The sequence below is a fragment of the Oryctolagus cuniculus genome, chromosome 9, assembly GCF_051225735.1.
Source record: "Oryctolagus cuniculus isolate XC-2025 breed Fujian yellow rabbit chromosome 9, ASM5122573v1, whole genome shotgun sequence".
Taxonomy (NCBI): domain Eukaryota; kingdom Metazoa; phylum Chordata; class Mammalia; order Lagomorpha; family Leporidae; genus Oryctolagus; species Oryctolagus cuniculus.
The window spans coordinates 94,260,891-94,282,867 of NC_142875.1; the positions used below are offsets into that span (position 1 = coordinate 94,260,891).

The 21,977-nt window shown below is 39.1% G+C and overlaps 1 protein-coding gene across 6 annotated transcripts in view; it reads left to right on the forward strand.

Annotated features, from left to right (window-relative positions):
* The window catches only part of SGCG (sarcoglycan gamma), a 137,931-nt gene that overhangs the window by 55,633 nt on the left and 60,321 nt on the right, over positions 1-21,977 (forward strand).

Consider the following 21,977-nt stretch of genomic DNA (forward strand, 5'->3'; position numbering starts at 1 on the left):
CACTCTGATATGCAATAATTCATGAGACCACGTTAACATTCAACAATAGATTTGTCAAATAAAATGCCAGCAGTCCTAAGGTAGCAATACGCTATTTTAAACATCCTCATATTTCAGAGATAAGTGCATGATTTTATAGTTTCTGATAATATTTTGTGTACTTTTTGAAAAATGATCATTTAATGTAGCACATCTTAATTTTACAAGAGAACTATGGTGAGGTAAAAGTACTACGGGGAACACCACAGGTAGACCATTCTGTTCTCACGTGCAAGGAGCAAGGGCTTCTTCCAACAACACCACTTGTCGTCATCCAGCCTGAGAGCCTGTCCCTCGAGTAGCGCCAGTCATTCAGTGCACAAATACGCCTATCTCGCTGCAGGTCTAGCCAGCAGGCACATTATTTTGGTGACATAATAAATAAATATTTATAATTTTACATATGAAAAGAGGTAAAGTACCAGGTGTGTGTCTAGTTAAATTACTACCTGCAACACCAATATCCCATATGAGTGCTGTTCAAGTCCTTGCTCCTCCACTTCCACTCCAGCTCCCTATTAATGCTCCTGGAATAGTAGTGGAAGATGCCCCAAAGTGTTTGGATACCTGCCACCCACATGTCAGACCCAGAGGAGTTCCAGACTCCTGACTTCAGCCTATCCTAGCCTTGGCTATGGAGCCTTTTTGGGGATGGAATATCTTTGTCTGTCTGTCTCCCTCTCTTGTAATTCTTTCAAATAAATAAACCTTTTAAAATAAACATAAAGTACCAACCTAATCAAAGTACAGTTTGAGATGTCTGTTATATCACAAATATGGTATGTTAATATAAATATGTAATATAAATATATAATACAATGTAAATTATTGCTAATATAAATTATATAGAGAGATGCATAAATATATTTAAATTAGCCAAATTGAAGTTGTGACTTCTTGGTTAAAATTTATAAAAACAGTAATTCTATACCATCATGATAGTATTTAGTTCCATTGGACAGGAAAGTAACACAACATACAGGATGCATGTTTTTGCACAATATATACACTTTAACATCTCCACTGAAGAACTTTTCACCTTACTTTTTAGAGACTGAATCAAGGCTGAGATTCACACATTGAAAATTGTGGGATTTGTCAGGTACCCACTGGGTAGAAGGCTCTGCCTTGACCTGCCCCTCCATCATGCAGACTATTTAAGAAAATACTACTAAGAAGATTCCAGAAGTGCCTGGACTAAGAAGCCATCCCACAGTGCAGCAAGGACTAAGTGAGGCCACTCCTTCCTCCCTCCCTCGCTCTCTTCCCCCCTCCTTCCTCCCTCCCTCCCTCCCTTCTTTCTTATTTATAAAGAAAGACAGAGGAACAAAGATCAGGTTTTCCATCAGTTGGTTAATACCTCAAGTTCCTGCAACAGCCAGGGGTGGGCCAGACTGAAGTCAGGAGCTAAGAATTCAATCCTAGTTTCCCAAATGGGTGACAGGCCCAAGAAATTCAGTCATCACCACTGCCTCCCAGGGTACACATGACCAGGAAGCTGAAACCAGGAGTGGAGCTGGGCCCAACCTCTCACTCCAGTGTAAGATATGGGTGTCCCAAGTGGCATCTTAGTCATTATGCCAAAGGTTCACCCTCAGACTGCATTTTAAATGAATGAAGGTGTGCATTATTCTGGAGAGATGTGAGTTAATTTTGTAAATCATATGTGAATATTAAGTGGAAATATTTTTAATTTATATTCTTATAATACACGAAAATATTTAAAACAACTTTTAGGTGTTTTATGAATTTATATCACATTAAATTTTCTAGCAGCTAAATGCAAGCCACCAGTTTAGAACAGCTGATCACAGAGGTTGGCTCCATCTGCAGCTGTTCACAGCCTACACTTTCCAGTGAGATGCGTCACTGGGCAAGGCATTCTTTATAACCAGAGGAACATGTTGCTACTAGGGAGTGACCACTCAGGGCTGTTTAGTGCTGTCTTTTAACAGAATAAGAAAAACTATGAATAATAACAATAATAAAAATAATAAGAAAAACTACTGCAGAATAAGAACAACACTTATAGAATAAAAAGACAAGAAACTGAAAGGCTCTAACCACTGGAAAGTTCCAAGCCTTAACTGAAAGATGTTGGATAGACTTTAGGTCATTATTCTCAGAGCACAATGACATAAATTATGTAATCCTAAGATAGGTGTGAGCCTTGTTCTTTGCTTTTGTAATTATCCCATACACATAAAATTGTGAATTATATATTAATTTATGCTTTAATTTTTTACCGACATGAAAATCTCAATATGAGATTTTTATTTTCATTTATTTTTAATTTAACTTAATATTATTGTGATAAGAACACTTAACATGAGATCTGCCCTCCTAATAAAAATTTTTAAGTATATAATACAATATCTTTAATAACATATATGATTTTGTGCAGTAGATCTTGAAAACTTTATTCACTTGGCTTGACTGAAGCTTCACATTCCTTATATAGTGTGTGTTCCCAGCCCCTGGCAGCATTCTTTGAGTCTATGAATTTGACTATTTTAGATACTTCATGAAAGTGGAATAATGTAGTGTTTATCATTTTGTGATTGGCATGTTTCATTTAGTGCAGTGTCCTCAAGATTCATCCACATTGCAGAATTTCTTTTTTAGGATTAAATAATATTCCATATATATATACACACACACACATATATATATGGAATATTATATATATATATATACACACACACATATATCCTATTTTCTTTATCCATTCATGTTCCATAGACATTTAGCTGCTTTCTAAATCTTTGTTAATGTGGATAATGCTATGAAGGACATAAGAATCCAGATATCTCATCCAGATATTGATTTCCATTTTTTTGTATAAATAAATTATCTGAAAAGGAAATTAGAAAAACAATTCCATTTTCAATAGTCCCAAAAAGAAAAAAATAACTAGAAAAATTCAAGTAGGTGAAAGACTTAAATACTGAAAACTACAGAACATTGATGAAAGAAGGTAAGAAAATATAAACAAATGGGAAGACATCCTATGTTCATAGATTGGAAGACTTAATACCCTTAAAATATCCACACTATCCAAAGTGATCTGCAAATTCAATGCAGTCTTTATGAAAATCTCAATGGCAATTTTTATAGATATAGAAAATAAAATCTAGAAATTCGTATGAATGCACAAACAAATCCAGTAAAGTCAATCTTGAGAAAGAACAAAGTTGGAGGCCTCACACTTCCTGATTTCAAAATATATTATAAAGCTAAAGTAATTGAAAAACAGGATGATACATAAAAATAGACGTGAGTGTACTTGAAGAGTTCATGTACAAGTAGAATTAAAAGTATGAGTTTATTTTTATGCAAAAAAGATTAAATCATTGCATAGGTTTTCCCTAATACATATTTCTCATGTACTATTAAAAAATTTACACCAAAATGAACTCATAGTTTTGATTCCATTTTCTCTGAATTTTTGGAATTGCCCTTATATAGACCAATGGAACTGAAAAGAGAATTCAAAATAAATCCATGCATAAATGGTCAACTGATTTTTGACAAAGATGACAAGAATATACAATGGAGAAAGAACAGTATCTTCAACAAATGGTTTTGGGGAAACTGAAGAGAATAAAATTGAACCCTTACATTCTACACAAAAATCAACTCAAAATGGGTTAATGACTTAAACATAAGGCATGACCTATGAAACTCCTAGAAGGAAACATTTGAAGAAAACTTCATGACATTGGTCTTGTCAATGATTTCTTGGGTCCAACACCAAAAGCACAAGCAATAGAAGCAAAAAAAAAAAAAAAAAAAAAAAGACTACATCAAACTTCATAGCTTCTGCACAGTAAAGAAAATAATAAAGTAAAAATACAACCTACAGAATGGGAAATCTATTTGCAAAATGGTATGGCTGCTGTGGAAAACAGTAAGAAGTAACCTTCAGAAATTAAAAATTAATGTCATAATATCCAGCAATCCCATTTCTGGGTATTCATACAAATAAAGGAAGCCATTTTCTTTTTTTAGTTATATATAAACCAGTGTCCTTTCTTGAATACTTACATACATGCCAAGAAAGTAGCATGACTACAGAAGTACCTTTCTGAAAACTTTGACTCTGGAATGATAAAATAAAATAGGGCTTTGAGTATTTGCAGAGAACTATTAAATTTGAAACATATGCCAGCTAGAGTAGGCCAGTGCTGCGGCTCACTAGGCTAATCCTCCGCCTGCGCCGCTGGTACCCCGGGATCTAGTCCCGGTTGGGGCACCAGATTCTGTCCAGGTTGCCCCTCTTCCAGTCCAGCTCTCTGCTGTGGCCCAGAAAGACAGTGGAGGATGGCCCAAGTACTTGGGACCTGCACCTGCATGGGAGACCAGGAGGAAGCACCTGGCTTCTGGCTTCAGATGGGCACAGCGTGCCTGACATAGCAGCCATATTGGGGGTGAACCAACAGAAGGAAGACCTTTCTCTCTGTCTTGTTCTCTCACTATCTAACTCTGCCTGTCAAAAAAAAAAAAAAAAAAAAGGAACAACAACAACAACAACAACATATGCCAGCTAGAGTATAATTCTCTTGGTAAAATCAGTATAATAGCCTATCTTTAACTCAGGCAGATGTTAGGATATAGGAGAAACTTTCATTTTGCAAATTAGCAAAATTTAACATGGCTTTCTCTTCTTAGATCCCCACAAGTATAACAAGATCATATTTATTACTAGTTTTGTTTATTTTTATTTATTTTTGAAAGACAGACAGAGACAGACACACAGAGTCTCCCATCTACTCCTTCAATTCACAAATGCCCACAATAACCAGGCCCAGGACAGATAGAAGCCAGGAGCTCAGGACACAATCCTGGTCTCCCATGTGGGTGGCAGGGACTCAACTCATTGAGCCACCACTTGCTGTCTCCCAGGGTGCCCATTAGCAGGAAGTTGGAATTGGGAGCAAAGCCAGGACTCCAACCCAGCCACTCCAACATGGAACACAAAGGTCCCAAGTGGCATCTTAAGCACTATGAGAAGCCTGCCTCAATTACTTTATATGTACTAACATTTCAAACCACTTTCTTCACCTCATTAAGCTTTAATATTTCACAATACAATGCAATAAAGCTAGTACTGAAAATATAATCCATAGTGCCAAGATAAAATAAGGAGAGAAAGCAAGTAAAACATTACAAAATAAAAACACAAGGACACCAAAGAATGATGTGGTTGCAACAAGATGAAAGCGTTGGACACATGAGTACCACATTGGAGAACCACTCTGAGTTCAAATGAAGCTGAGCCTGATTTGAACTACCTACCTGGGGTTATAAAGAACTGATACCACATGCATCATCTATCAAGTCTAGTCCCACACTTAGAATTAAAGCTTCATATAAGAGGGGCCCTGTGCCGTGGCTCACTTGGTTAATCCTCCACCTGCGGTACCAGCATCCCATATGGGCACCAGGTTCTAGTCCTGGTTTCTCCTCTTCCAGTCCAGCTCTCTGCTGTGGCCCGGGAGTGCAGTGGAGGATGGCCCAAGTGCTTGGGCCCCTGAACCCGCATGGGAGACCAGGAGGAAGCACCTGGCTCCTGGCTTCAGATCGGCACAACGTTGGCCGTAGCAACCATTTGAGGGGTGAACCAACAGAAGGAAGACCTTTCTCTCTGTCTCTCTCTCTCTCGCTGTCTGTAACCCTACCTGTCAAATAAATAAATAAAATCTTTAAAAAAAAGCTTCATATAAGAGAAACTTACATTCTTTTTATAAAAGACATCTGTTGAATATAAAGTAATATTTAGGAAATGATATCAACTATTGCTAGGCATAAATGTTCTAGAATATTCTTTGTTAGCCATTATAATAGTTAAATTAATTAGTCAGGAAAGTGGACATTAAATCAAATCAATGAGAGAGCAGAGCCAAGATGGTGGAATAGTGAGGGCACGCACTGATAGTCCAGGAAAAGATAGTTTAATAAAAGTGGAGTTACTGTAGTCTCAGGAAAAGGCTCAAGAAAAATTGCAGAGGAAACTCCTCTGGATCTAGTGGATGTGACATGGAGGACCTATGGGGAGAGCAAGGTCGCCCACCATGTGGAAGCCCAGCCGCAGGGTCTGCACGCCAGCGCTGGAAGGGGAGGTTAGACAAAAACCTCAGTAGCCCAAGACATTGGCGGGGAAAGGCAGAAAGAGCCTAGAGGGAACGAGGCTTGAAGCGCCGTGGGGAAAGTTCACCAGGCTGACTGGAGGAGAGAAAAAAACGAATAAATAAGGGGAACCAGCACGGACATGAGCCCATGTCTCCACTCACCTTACAAAGCTGAGCAAGACAAAGAGCAGGCGCAATTTTGGACATACATAAAGCAGCGCCCGCCATCAGCCAAGCAGAAAAACCTGACTCTGGTGGGGAGAAATAACAGGAGGTTAGGACCTAGTGAAAGTGTGGAGCTAACAAACTGAGACTGTGAAAATCGGGGGCGGGGGAGAACTCACAGAGTACACAAACCCCGTAACCTTGGCAACTCGGTGAGAGACTGCGGAGAAATTTGAGACCGCACTGAGGGCTGTATAAACTCTGTGTGGTCCCAGGGTTAGAGCAGACGAATACCCACAGGGGCCAGATTTCATACATCAGCTACCCTCAATTCCACGCAGCTGTGCAGAATTACTTCCCAACTGAGTCAAAAAAAAAAAAAAAAGAGAGAGAGAGAGAGGAAGCGAGCGAACAATCTGGGTGAGTCACCTTTGGCACACCCTTAACCCTGAAGAACCAAACAGAGCTCCCTGGCCACACCCATCACAGCTCTAAGGATCCATCAAAAGCAGACAGTCCACTTAATCTAGAGTCATAGTATAATGAGAAAAAGCACCACAGCAAAGAAACCAAAGAATATCTCCACAATGCCAAACAACAAATGCAAAAACCGAGGTAACAAGAACAAGGAAGACACTATGATGCCCCCAAATGAAAAAGATACCCCAATTCAAGATTATGAAGATGATGAGATAGAAGAAATACAAGAAGTGGATCTCAAAATATCGTTAAGAACATTAAGAAATTCTCAAAAACAAATTCTTGAACTACAGAAATCCTTAATGGACAGGATAGAAAATCTCTCTCATGAAAATGAAATATTAAGGAGGAATCAAAATGAAATGAAACAACTAGTAGAAAATGAAACTGTGATAGTGATGAGAAATCATAATGAAATGAAGAATTCAATAGATCAAATGACAAACACATTAGAGAGCCTCAAAAACAGAATGGGTGAAGCAGAAGAGAGAATATCGGACTTAGAAGAAAGAAAACAGGAAAGGATACAGTCAAACCAAAGAAAAGAAGAGGAAATTAGAAATCTAAAACATATTTTTTGGAATCTACAGGATACTAGTAAAAACCCAACATTCGGGTTCTAGGAGTTCCTGAAGGCATGGAGAGGGAGAAAGGATTAGAAGGCCTTTTTAGTGAGATACTAGCAGAGAATTTCCCAGGCTTGGAGAAGGACAGAGACATCCTAGTACAGGAAGCTCATAGAACCCCTAATAAACATGACCAAAAGAGATCCTCACCACGACACGTTGTAATTAAACTTACCAGAGTGAAACATAAAGAAAAGATTCTAAAATGTGCAAGAGGGAAACGTCAGATTACTCTCAGAGGATCTCCAATTAGACTCACAGCTGACTTCTCATCAGAAACCCTACAAGCTAGGAGGGAATGGCGAGATATAGCCCAGGTACTAAGAGAGAAAAACTGCCAGGCCAGAATATTATATCCTGCAAATCTCTCATTTGTGAATGAAGGTGAAATAAAGACCTTTCATAGCAAACAGAAATTGAAAGAATTTGTCGCCACTCATCCAGCCCTGCAAAAAATGCTTAAAGATGTGCTACACACAGAAACACAGCCATCAATATGAAAGAAGGTAAAGAAAGAAAACCTACAAGTAAAAGGAAGCTCAAAGCATATACTAGAAAATATCTTTCGGAAAATGGCAGGGCAAAGTCAATACTTATCAATAGTCACATTGAAAGTTAATGGACTTAATTCTACAGTTAAAAGGCACAGACTGGCTGAAGGAACAAAACCTATCTATTTGCTGCCTACAAGAAACACGTCTTTCCAAAAAGATGCATGCAGACTGAAGTGAAAAGTTGGAAAAAGATATTCCATGCCAATAGAAATGAAAAAAAGAAGATGTAACCATATTCATATCAGACAAAATAAACTTTAACACAAAAACTGTTAAGAGAGACAAAGAGGGACACTATATAATGATTAAGGGATCAATTCAACAGGAAGATGTAACTATTATAAATGTATATGCACCTAATTACAGGGCACCGGTTTATTTAAAAGGTATGTTAAGGGACTTAAAGGGAGACTTAGACCCCAATACAAACCTACTGTGGGACTTCAATACACCATTCTCAGAAATAGACAGATCAACCGGACAGAAGATCAACAAGGAAACAGTAGATTTAATCGACACTATTGCCCAAATGGATCTAACAGATATCTACAGAACTTGCAATCCTGCATTTAAAGATTTTACATTCTTCTCAGCAGTGCATGGAACCTTCTCTAAGATTGACCACATACTAGGCAATAAAGCAAGTCTCAGCAAATTTAAAAGAATTAGAATCATACCATGCAGCTTCTCAGACCACAGTGGAATGAAGGTGGAAATTAGCAACTCAGGAATCCCTAGAGCATATGCAAACACATGGAGACTGAACAACATGCTCCTGAATGAACAATGGGTCATAGAAGAAATCAAAAGAGAAATCAAAAACTTTCTGGAAGTAAATGAGGATAACAACACATCAAAACTTATGGGATACGGCAAAAGCAGTGTTAAGAGGAAAGTTTATATCAATAGGTGGCTACATCAAGAAATTGGAAAGGCACCAAATAAATAAGCTTTAACGCATCTCAAAGATCTAGAAAAACTGCAGCAAACCAGACCCAAAAGTAGTAGGAGAAGAGAAATAATTAAAATTAGAGAGGAGGCCGGCGCCGCGGCTAAATACGCTAATCCTCCACCTAATGGCACCGGCACACCGGGTTCTAGTTCCAGTCGGGGCACCGGATTCTGTCCCGGTTGCCCCTCTTCCAGGCCAGCTCTCTGCTGTGGCCAGGGAGTGCAGTGGAGGATGGCCCAAGTACTTGGGCCCTGCACCCCATGGGAGACCAGGAGAAGCACCTGGCTCCTGCCATCGGATCAGCGTGTTGCGCCAGCCGCAGCACACCAGCCGCGGTGGCCATTGGAGGGTGAACCAACGGCAAAAGGAAGACCTTTCTCTCTCTCTCTCTCTCTCTCTCTCTCTCTCCACTCTGCCTGTCAAAAAAAATCACAGAAGAAATCAACAGGATTTAATCAAAAAAAATTGCAAAAAATCAGCCAAGTGAATAGCTGGTTTTTAGAAAAAATAAACAAATTGACACCCCATTGGCCCAACTAACTAAAAAAAGACCCAAATCAATAAAATCAGAGATGAAAAAGGAAATGTAACAACAGACACCACAGAAATGAAAAGAATCATCAGAAATTACTACAAGGACTTGTATGCCAGCAAACAGGGAAACCTATCAGAAATGGGTAGATTCCTGGACACATGCAACCTAACTAAATTGAACCATGAAGACACAAAAAACCTAATAGACCCATAACTGAGAAAGAAATTGAAACAGTAATAAAGGCCCTCCCAACAAAGAAAAGCCCAGGACCAGATGGATTCACTGCTGAATTCTACCAGACATTTAAAGAAGAACTAACTCCAATTCTTCTCAAACTATTCAGAACAATCGAAGAAGAGGGAATCCTCCCAAATTCTTTCTATGAAGCCAGCATCACCTTAATCCCTAAGCCAGAGAAAGATGCAGCATTGAAAGAAAATTACAGACCAATACCCCTGATGAACATAGACGCAAAAATCCTCAATAAAATTCTGGCCAATAGAGTACAACAACACATCAGAAAAGTCCGCCACCCAGACCAAGTGGGATTTATCCCTGGAATGCAGGGACGGTTCAGTGTTCGCAAATCAATCAATGTAATACACCACATTAACAAACTACAGAAGAAAAACCATATGATTATCTCAATAGATGCAGAGAAAGCATTTGATAAAATTCAACATCCTTTCATGATGAAAACTCTAAGCAAATTGGGTATAGAAGGAACATTCCTCAATACAATCAAAGCAATTTATGAAAAAACGAACGGCCAGCATCCTCTAGAATGGGGAAAAGTTGGAAGCATTTCCACTGAGATCTGGTACCAGACAGGGATGTCCACTCTCATCACTGCTATTTAACATAGTTCTAGAAGTTTTAGCCAGAGCCATCAGGCAAGTAAAAGAAATTAAAGGGCTACAAATTGGGAAGGAAGAACTCAAACTATCCCTCTTTGCAGACGATATGATTCTTTATTTAGAGGATCCAAAGAACTCTACTAAGAGACTATTGGAACTCACAGAAGAGTTTGGAAAAGTAGCAGGATATAAAATCAATGCACAAAAATCAATAGCCTTTGTATACACAGGAAATGCCACAGCTGAGAAAGAACTGCTAAGATCAATCCCATTCACAATAGCTACAAAAACAATCAAATACCTTGCAATAAATTTAACCAAGGATGTTAAGAGATCTACAATGAGAATTAAAAAATCTTAAAGAAAGAAATAGAAGAGGATACCAAGAAATGGAAAAATCTTCCATGCTCATGGATTGGAAGAATCAACATCATCAAAATGTCCATTCTCCCAAAAGCAATTTATAAATTCAATGCAATACCAATCAAGATACCGAAGACCTTCTTCTCAGATCTGGAAAAAATGGTGCTGAAATTTATATGGAGGCACAAGAGACCTAGAATAGCTAAAGCAATCTTGTACAACAAAAACAAAGCCGGAGGCATCACAATACCAGATTTCAGGACATACTACAGGGCAGTTGTAATCAAAACAGCATGGTACTGGTACAGAAACAGATGGATAGACCAATGGAACAGAATAGAAACACCAGAAATCAATCCAAACATCTACAGCCAACTTATATTTGATCAAGGATCTAAAACTAATTCCTGGAGCAAGGACAGTCTATTCAATAAATGGTGCTGGGAAAACTGGATTTCCACGTGCAGAAGCATGAAGCAAGACCCCTACCTTACACCTTACACAAAAATCCACTCAACATGGATTAAAGACCTAAATCTACGACCTGACACCATCAAATTATTAGAAAACATTGGAGAAACCCTGCAAGATATTGGCACATGCAAAGACTTCCTGAAAAAGACCTCATAAGCACAGGCAGTCAAAGCCAAAATTAGCATTTGGGATTGCATCAAATTGAGAAGTTTCTGTACTGCAAAAGAAACAGTCAGGAGAGTGAAGAGGCAACAGACAGGATGGAAAAAAATATTCACAAACTATGCTACAGATAAATGATTAACAACCAAAATCTACAAAGTGATCAAGAAACTCCACAACAACAAAACAACCCACTTAAGAGATGGACCAAGGACCTCAATAGACATTTTTCAAAAGAAGAAATCCAAATGGCCAATAGGCACATGAAAAAATGTTCAAGATCACTAGCAATCAGGGAAATGCAAAGCAAAACCACAATGAGGTTCCACCTCACCCCAGTTAGAATGGCTCACATTCAGAAATCTACCAACAACAGATGCTGGAGAACATGTGGGGAAAAAGGGACACTAACCCACTGTTGGTGGGAATGCAAACTGGTAAAGCTACTATTGAAGTCAGTGTGGAGATTCCTCAGAAACCTGAATATAACCCTACCATTCAACCCAGCCATCCCACTCCTTGGAATTTACCCAAAGGAATTTAAATTGGCAAACAAAAAAATGGTCTGCACCTTAATGTTTATCACAGCTCAATTCACAATAGCTAAGACCTGGAATCAACCTGAATGCCCATCAACAGTAGACTGGATAAGGAAATTATGGGATATGTACTCTATAGAATACTATACAGCAGTAAAAAAAAACGAAATCCAGTCATTTGCAACAAAATGGAGGAATCTGGAAAACATTATGCTGAGTGAATTAAGCCAGTCCCAAAAGGAAAAATATCATATGTTCTCCCTGATCAGTGACAACTAACCGAGCACCAAAAAGCAAACCTTTTAAAGTGAAAGGGACACTATGAGAAACGGTGACTTGATCAGCCCTTGCCCTGACTGTTGATGAACAACTTAATACGTTATCCCTCTCAGTATTTTTGTGTTTGTTCTACTTAATACTATTGGTTGGGCCGGCGCTGCGGCTCACTAGGCTAATCCTCTGCCTTGCGGCGCCGGCACACCAGGTTCTAGTCCCGGTCAGGGCACCGGATTCTGTCCCAGTTGCCCCTCTTTCAGGCCAGCTCTCTGCTGTGGCCAGGGAGTGCAGTGGAGGATGTCCCAGGTCCTTGGGCCCTGCACCCCATGGGAGACCAGGAGAAGCACCTGGCTCCTGCCATCAGATCAGCACGATGTGCCGGCCGTAGCGCGCCAGCCGCGGCAGCCATTGGAGGGTGAACCAACGGCAAAGGAAGACCTTTCTCTCTGTCTCTCTCTCTCACTGTCCACTCTGCCTGTCAAAAAAAAAATACTATTGGTTGAATTCTGTATTTAATACACAGTTATTCTTAAGTGTTGAAACTTAACTGAAAACTGATCCCTGTTAAATATAAGAGTGGGAATAAGAGAGGGAGGAGATGTACAATTTGGGACATGCTCAAACGGACTTGCCCCAAATGGTAGAGTTAGAAACATACCAGGGGATTCCAATTCAATCCCATCAAGATGGCATGTACCAATGCCATCTCACTAGTCCAAGTGATCAATTTCAGTTCACAATTGATCATAATGATAGGACTAAGAACCAAAGGGATCACATAAACAAGACTAGTGTCTGCAAATACTAACTGATAGAATAAAAAAGGGAGAGAACGATCCAACATGGGAAGTGAGATACACAGCAGACCCATAGAATGGCAGATGTCCTAAACAGCACTCTGGCTTCAGAATCAGCCCTTAAGGCATGCGGATCCAGCTGAAAAGCCCATGAGAGTATTTCAGGCATGGAAAGCCAAGACACTCTGGGGGGGGGGGGGAGCCTAAATGAAAGATCTCTGTGAGTGAGATCCCAGTGGAAAGAACAGGTCATCAAAGAAGGAGGTACCTTTCTCTGAAGGGAGGAGAGAACTTCCACTTTGACTACGACCTTGTCTAAATATGATCAGAGTCGGTGAACTCAAAAGGCATCCATAGCCTTGGCAACTCATGACAAGAGCCCAGAGTGATTACTGATGCCATAAACAAGAGTGTCAATTTGTTAAGTCAACAACAGGAGTCATTGTGCACTTACTTATCATGTAGGATCTCTATCCTTAATGTGCTGCACATTGTGATTTAATGCTGTAACTAGTACTCAAACAGTATTTTTCACTTTGTGTTTCTATGTGGGTGGAAGCTGTTGAAATCTTTACTTAATATATGCTAAACTGATCTTCTGTATATAAAGAGAATTGAAAATGAACCTTGATGTGAATGGAAGGGAAGAGGGAGCGGGAAAAGGGAGGATTGCGGGTGGGAGGGAAGTTATGGGGGGGAAAGCCATTGTAATCCATAAGCTGTACTTTGGAAATTTATATTCATTAAATAAAAGTTTAAAAAAAAGTAAAAAAAATCAAATCAATGCAATGTAATGGTTTATTCTATTTTTTCCTTATTGTATACTTCTCCCATAAACTAGTTAATTATTAGGGCATCTCCAATTTTTAATGACATAGACCTTTTAAAAACCTTTATAGTTATCAATATTTGTATTTAAAATATTTTACTGCATGTAATGAATAACTTTTGCCAGGTGAGATTAATGATTCTGAGTTAACTATATAAACAATGGAAATTAAATTTGGGAGGACATTTTTTATTTGGGGAAAAATACATATAAATATGTTACCATTCTCAGAGGGGAGGGCAGTTGTTGGAGCAAGTTTCATGGGTTCTTCTCCTCAGTTTAGTATAGAAATAAAAAGGTGGAAGCAATTTGCAAAGAAGCAGAAACTCTTGTTTGATTGGCAAGTGACAGAAAAAGTGTCTGGTCTGAGAGGAGACCAGGCAGAATTCCTGAACAAACAGGACTACGCTGGCTTTCAGGAAATAACCAGGGTTTTTAAGGCATTCTATGGAGGTGCCTATTGGACAGGAGGTTGAGAGGGGAGTTGTTTGCATATTGTATGTTGATTGGCTTGGGGCTCATGGAGACAGGGAGATAGAGGGTTCTTTTAGAGACAGCCCAATTCTCCTTAGTGGCTCAGCCCCATCCTCTGTTAGCCTGGAAGGGAGATGGCACCCACCCTGCAGGTGTGATTTAAAGCCACAAGGCCACACATGCAGCACAAGAAGCTGTTAGTGGGGGAGATGCTGGCCGGTCTGGGGACAAGCTTTCCAGCCACAGCCTGCAGCCTGCTTTTGGAGGACTTCTATCTACATCTGAGGAGCCCACAGACCCCCAGCCCCACTGGATGGCCTCAGGATATTCAAAGTTTGGTTATAAAACTAAATATTATCTTTTTTTTTTAACTTTTATTTAATGAATATAAATTTCCAAAGTACGACTCATGGGTTACAATGGCTTCCCCCCCCATACCGTCCCTCCCACCCACAACCCTCCCCTTTCCCACTCCCTCTCCCCTTCCATTCACATCAAGATTCATTTTCGATTATCTTAATATACAGAAGATCAGCTTAGTATACCTTAAGTAAGGATTTCAACAGTTTGCTCCCACACAGAAACATAAAGTGAAAAATAATAGATGATTTTTTTTTAATGATGATGAAATCAGATCAGACCTATTGTCATGTTTAATCCCAGTGAGAGTCAAGTTGGGAATTGATAATTTCTTTCTTTTTTTTTTTTTTTTTTTTGACAGAAGATCAGTTTAGTGTACATTAAGTAAAGATTTCAATCGTTTGCTCCCCCATAGAAACACAAAGTGAAATATACTGTTTGAGTACTCGTTATAGCATTAAATCTCAATGCACAGCACATTAAGGACAGAGATCCTACATGAGGAGTAAGTGCACAGTGACTCCTGTTGTTGACTTTACAAATTGACACTCCTGTTTATGGCATCAGTAATCTCCCTATGCACCAGTCATGAGTTTCCAAGGCTATGGAAGCCCTCTGAGTTCTCCGATTTTTATCTTGTTTAGACAAGGTCATAGTCAAAGTGGAGGTTCTCTCCTCCCTTCAGAGAAAGATACCTCCTTCTTTGAAGACCTGTTCTTTCCACTGGGATCTCACTCACAGAGAACTTTTGCCAGAGTGTCTTGGCTTTCCATGCCTGAAATACTCTCATGGGCTTTTCAGCCAGATCCAAATGCCTTTAGGGCTGATTCTGAGGCCAGAGTGCTGTTTAGGACATCTGCCATTCTATGAGTCTGCTGAGTATCTCACTTCCCATGTTGGATCACTCTCCCCTTTATTTATTCTATCGGTTAGTGTTAGCAGGTACTAGACTTGTTTATGTGATCCCTTTGACTCTTAGTCCTTTCATTATGATCAATTGTGAACTGAAATTGATCACTTGGACTAGTGAGATGGCATTGGTACATGCCACCTTGATGGGATTGAATTGGAATCCCCTGGTATGTTTCTAACTCTACCATTTGGGGCAAGTCAGCTTGAGCATGTCCCAAATTATACATCTCTTCCCTCTCTTATTCCCACTCTTATGTTTAACAGGGATCACATTTCAGTTAATTTTCAACACTTAAGAATAACTGTGTATTAATTACAGAATTAAACCAGTCATATAAAGTAGAACAGACAAAAAAAACTACTAAGAAGGATAATGTATTAAGTTGTTCATTAACACTCAGGTCTATGCTGATCAAGTCACCATTTCCCATAGTGTCCATTTCACTTCAACAGGTTTCCTTTTTGGTGTTCAGTCAGTTGTCACCAATCAGGGAGAACATATGGTATTTGTCCCTTTGGGATTGGCTTATTTCACTCAGCATGATGTGTTCCAGATTCCTCCATTTTGTTGCAAATGACTGGATTTCGTTGTTTCTTACTGCGGTATAGTATTCTAAAGAATACATATCCCATAATTTCTTTATCCAGTCTACTGTTGATGGGCATTTAGGTTGATTCCAGGTCTTAGCTATTGTGAATTGAGCTGTGATAAACATTAGGCTGCAGACCGCTTTTTGTTTGCCAATTTAAATTCCTTTGGGTAAATTCCAAGGAGTGGGATGGCTGGGTCGAACGGTAGGGTTATCTTCAGGTTTCTGAGGAATCTCCACACTGACTTCAAAAGTGGCTTTACCAGTTTGCATTCCCACCAACAGTGGGTTAGTGTCCCTTTTTCCCCACATGTTCTCCAGCATCTGTTGTTGGTAGATTTCTGAATGTGAGCCATTCTAACTGGGGTGAGGTGAAACCTCATTGTGCTTTTGATTTGCATTTCCCTGATTGCTAATGACCTTGAACATTTTTTCATGTGCCTGTTGGCCATTTGGATTTCCTCTTTTGAAAAATGTCTATTGAGGTCCTTGGCCCATCTCTTAAGTGGGTTGTTGGTTTTGTTTTTGTGGAGTTTCTTGCTCTCTTTGTAGATTCTGGTTATTAACCCTTTATCTGTTGCATAGTTTGCAAATATTTTTTCCCATTCTGTCGGTTGTCTCTTCACTCTCCTGACTGTTTCTTTTGCAGTACAGAAACTTCTCAATTTGATGCAATCCCAATAGTTGATTTTGGCTTTGACTGCCTGTGCCTCCCGGATCTTTTCCAGAAATTCTTTGCCTGTGCCAATATCTTGAAGGGTTTCTCCAATGTTCTCTAATAACTTAATGGTGTCAGGTCGTAGATTTAGGTCTTTAATCCACGTTGAGTGGATTTTTGTGTAAGGTGTAAGGTAGGGGTCTTGCTTCATGATTCTGCACGTGGAAATCCAGTTTTCCCAGCACCATTTATTGAATAGACTGTCCTTGCTCCAGGAATTGGTTTAGATCCTTGATCAAATATAAGTTGGCTGTAGATGTTTGGGTTGATTTCTGGTATTTCAATTCTGTTCCATTGGTCTATCCATCTGTTTCTGTACCAGTACCATGCTGTTTTGATTACAACTGCCCTGTAGTATGTCCTGAAATCTGGTATTGTGATGCCTCCGGCTTTGTTTTTGTTGTACAAGATTGCTTTAGCTATTCTAGGTCTCTTGTGCCTCCATATAAATTTCAGCACCATTTTTTCCAGATCTGAGAAGAAGGTCTTCGGTATCTTGATTGGTATTGCATTGAATTTATAAATTGCTTTTGGGAGAATGGACATTTTGATGATGTTGATTCTTCCAATCCATGAGCATGGAAGATTTTTCCATTTTTTGGTATCCTCTTCTATTTCTTTCTTTAAGGTTTTGTAATTTTCATCGTAGAGATCTTTAACGTCCTTAGTTAAGTTTATTCAAAGGTATTTGATTGTTTTTGTAGCTATTGTGAACGGGATTGTTCTTAGAAGTTCTTCCTCAGCCATGGCATTGTCTGTGTATACAAAGGCTGTTGATTTTTGTGCATTGATTTTATACCCTGCTACTTTGCCAAAATCTTCTATGAGTTCCAATAGTCTCTTAGTAGAGTTCTTTGGGTCCCCTAAATAAAGAATCATGTCATCTGCAAAGAGGGGTAGTTTGAGTTCTTCCTTCCCAATTTGTAGCCCTTTAATTTCTTTTTCTTGCCTAATAGCTCTGTCTAGAACCTCCAGAACTATATTGAATAGCAGTGGTGAGAGTGGACATCCCTGTCTGGTACCAGATCTCAGTGGAAATGCTTCCAACTTTTCCCCATTCTAGAGGATGCTGGCCGTTCGTTTTTTCATAAATTGCTTTGATTGTATTGAGGAATGTTCCTTCCATACCCAGTTTGCTTAGAGTTTTCATCATGAAAGGGTGTTGTATTTTATCAAATGCTTTCTCTGCATCTATTGAGATAATCATATGGTTTTTCTTCTGCAGTCTGTTAATGTGGTGTATCACATTGATTGTCTTGCGCACATTAAACCATCCCTGCATACCAGGGATAAATCCCACTTGGTCTGGGTGGATGATCTTTCTGATGTGTTGTTGCATTCTATTGGCGAGAATTTTATTGAGGATTTTTGCATCTATGTTCATCAGGGATATTGGTCTGTAATTTTCTTTCAATGCTGCATCTTTTTCAGGCTTAGGAATTAAGGTGATGCTGGCTTCATAGAAAGAATTTGGGAGGATTCCCTCTTCTTCAATTGTTCTGAATAGTTTGAGAAGAATTGGAGTTAGTTCTTCTTTAAATGTCTGGTAGAATTCAGCAGTGAATCCATCTGGTCCTGGGCTTTTCTTTGTTGGGAGGGCCTTTAGTACTGTTTCAATTTCTGTCTCAGTTATGGGTCTGTTTAGGTTTTCGATGTCTTCCTGGTTCAATTTAGGTAGGTTGCATGTGTCCAGGAATCTATCCATTTCTGATAGGTTTCCCTGTTTGCTGGCATACAAGTCCTTGTAGTAATTTCTGATGATTCTTTTCATTTCTGTGGTGTCTGTTGTTACATTTCCTTTTTCATCTCTGATTTTATTGATTTGGGTCTTTTCTCTTCTTTTTTTAGTTAGTTGGGCCAATGGGGTGTCAATTTTGTGTATTTTTTCAAAAAACCAGCTCCTCGTTTGGCTGATTTTTTGTAATGTTTTTCTTGATTCAATCCTGTTGATTTCTTCTCTGATTTTAATTATTTCTCTTCTCCTACTACTTTTGGGTCTGGTTTGCTGCAGTTTTTCTAGATCCTTGAGATGTGTTGAAAGCTCATCTATTTGGTGCCTTTCCAATTTCTTGATGTAGGCACCTATTGATATAAACTTTCCTCTTAACACTGCTTTTGCCGTATCCCATAAGTTTTGGAATGTTGTGCTGTTATCCTCATTTACTTCCAGAAAAATTTTGATTTCTCTTTTAATTTTTTCTATGACCCATTGTTCATTCAGGAGCATGTTGTTCAATCTCCATGTGTTTGCATATGCTCTAGGGATTCCTGAGTTGCTAATTTCCACCTTCATTCCACTGTGGTCTGAGAAGCTGCATGGTATGATTCTAATTCTTTTAAATTTGCTGAGACTTGCTTTATTGCCTAGTATGTGGTCAATCTTAGAGAAGGTTCCATGCACTGCTGAGAAGAATGTAAAATCTTTAGCTGTAGGATTGAAAGTTCTGTATATATCTGTTAGATCCATTTGGGCTATAGTGTCGTTTAAATCTACTGTATCCTTGTTGATCTTCTGTCCTATTGATCTGTCTATTTCTGAGAGTGGAGTATTGAAGTCCCCCAGTACTATTGTATTGGGGTCTAAGTCTCCCTTTAAGTCCGTTAACAAATCTTTTAGATAAACCGGTGCCCTGTAGTTAGGTGCATATACATTGATAATTGTTATATCTTCCTGTTGAATTGATCCCTTAATCATTATGTAGTGTCCCTCTTTGTCTCTCTTAAAGGTTTTTGTGGTAAAGTTTATGTTGTCTGATATTAAGATGGCTACGCCCGCTCTTTTTTCATTTCTGTTGGCATGGAATATCTTTTTCCAGCCTTTCACTTTCAGTCTGTATGGATCTTTGTTGGAAAGATGTGTTTCTTGTAAGCAGCAAATAGATGGGTTTTGTTCCTTAACCCAATCAGCCAATCGGTGTCTTTTAACTGGACAGTTCAGTCCATTCACGTTCAATGTGATTAATGATAAGTGGTAACTTTGCCCTGCCATTTGCCAAAGATAAGTTCTAATATATGCTTTGAATTCCCTGTGATCTTTTGCTGTGAGATTTCCTTCCTTGGTTTCCTTCCTTTACCTTCTTTCATATAGATGACCGTGTTTCTTTGTTTCTGTGTGTAACACATCTTTAAGCATCTTTTGCAGGGCTGGACGAGTGGCGACAAATTCTTTCAATTTCTGTTTGCTATGAAAAGTCTTTATTTCACCTTCATTCACAAATGATAGCTTTGCAGGATATAATATTCTGGGCTGGCAGTTGTTCTCTCTTAGTACCTGGGCTATATCTCGCCATTCCCTCCTAGCTTGTAGGGTTTCTGATGAGAAGTCAGCTGTGAGTCTGATTGGAGATCCTCTGAGAGTAATCTGACATTTCTCTCTTGCACATTTTAGGATCTTTTCTTTTTTTTTTATCTTTTATTTAATGAATATAAATTTCCAAAGTACGACTCATGGGTTACAATGGCTTCCCCCCCCATACCGTCCCTCCCACCCACAACCCTCCCCTTTCCCACTCCCTCTCCCCTTCCATTCACATCAAGATTCATTTTCAATTATCTTAATATACAGAAGATCAGCTTAGTATACCTTAAGTAAGGATTTCAACAGTTTGCTCCCACACAGAAACATAAAGTGAAAAATAATAGATGATTTTTTTTTAATGATGATGAAATCAGATCAGACCTATTGTCATGTTTAATCCCAGTGAGAGTCAAGTTGGGAATTGATAATTTCTTTCTTTTTTTTTTTTTTTGACAGAAGATCAGTTTAGTGTACATTAAGTAAAGATTTCAATCGTTTGCTCCCCCATAGAAACACAAAGTGAAATATACTGTTTGAGTACTCGTTATAGCATTAAATCTCAATGCACAGCACATTAAGGACAGAGATCCTACATGAGGAGTAAGTGCACAGTGACTCCTGTTGTTGACTTTACAAATTGACACTCCTGTTTATGGCATCAGTAATCTCCCTATGCACCAGTCATGAGTTTCCAAGGCTATGGAAGCCCCTTGAGTTCTCCGATTTTTATCTTGTTTAGACAAGGTCATAGTCAAAGTGGAGGTTCTCTCCGCCCTTCAGAGAAAGGCACCTCCCTCTTTGAAGACCTGTTCTTTCCACTGGGATCTCACTCACAGAGATCTTTTTGCCAGAATGTCTTGGCTTTCCATGCCTGAAATACTCTCATGGGCTTTTCAGCCAGATCCAAATGCCTTTAGGGCTGATTCTGAGGCCAGAGTGCTATTTAGGACATCTGCCATTCTATGAGTCTGCTGAGTATCTCACTTCCCATGTTGGATCACTCTCCCCTTTATTTATTCTATCGGTTGGTGTTAGCAGATACTAGACTTGTTTATGTGATCCCTTTGGTTCTTAGTCCTTTCATTATGATCAATTGTGAACTGAAATTGATCACTTGGAATAGTGAGATGGCATTGGCACATGCCACCTTGATGGGATTGAATTGGAATCCCCTGGTATGTTTCCAACTCTACCAATTGGGGCAAGTCAGCACGAGCATGCCCCAAATTATACATCTCTTCCCTCTCTTATTCCCACTCTTATGTTTAACAGGGATCACATTTCAGTTAATTTTCAACACTTAAGAATAAGTGTGTGATAATTACAGAATTAAACCAGTCATATTAATTAGAACAGACAAAAAAAAATACTATGAGAGATAATGTATTAAGTTGTCCATTAGCAGTCAGGGCTATGCTGATCGAGTCACCATTTCTCATAGTGTCCATTTCACTTCAGGAGGTTTCCTTTTTGGTGTTCAGTCAGTTGTCACCAATCAGGGAGAACATATGGTATTTGTCCCTTTGGGACTGGCTTACTTCACTCAGCATGATGTGTTCCAGATTCCTCCATTTTGTTGCAAATGACTGGATTTCGTTGTTTCTTACTGCGGTATAGTATTCTAAGGAATACATATCCCATAATTTCTTTATCCAGTCTACCATTGATGGGCATTTAGGTTGGTTCCAGGTCTTGGCTATTGTGAATTGTGCTGCAATAAACATTAGGGTGCAGACCGCTTTTTTGTTTATCAATTTAAACTCCTTTGGGTAAATTCCAAGGAGTGGGATGGCTGGGTCGAACGGTAGGGTTATCTTCAGGTTTCTGAGGAATCTCCACACTGACT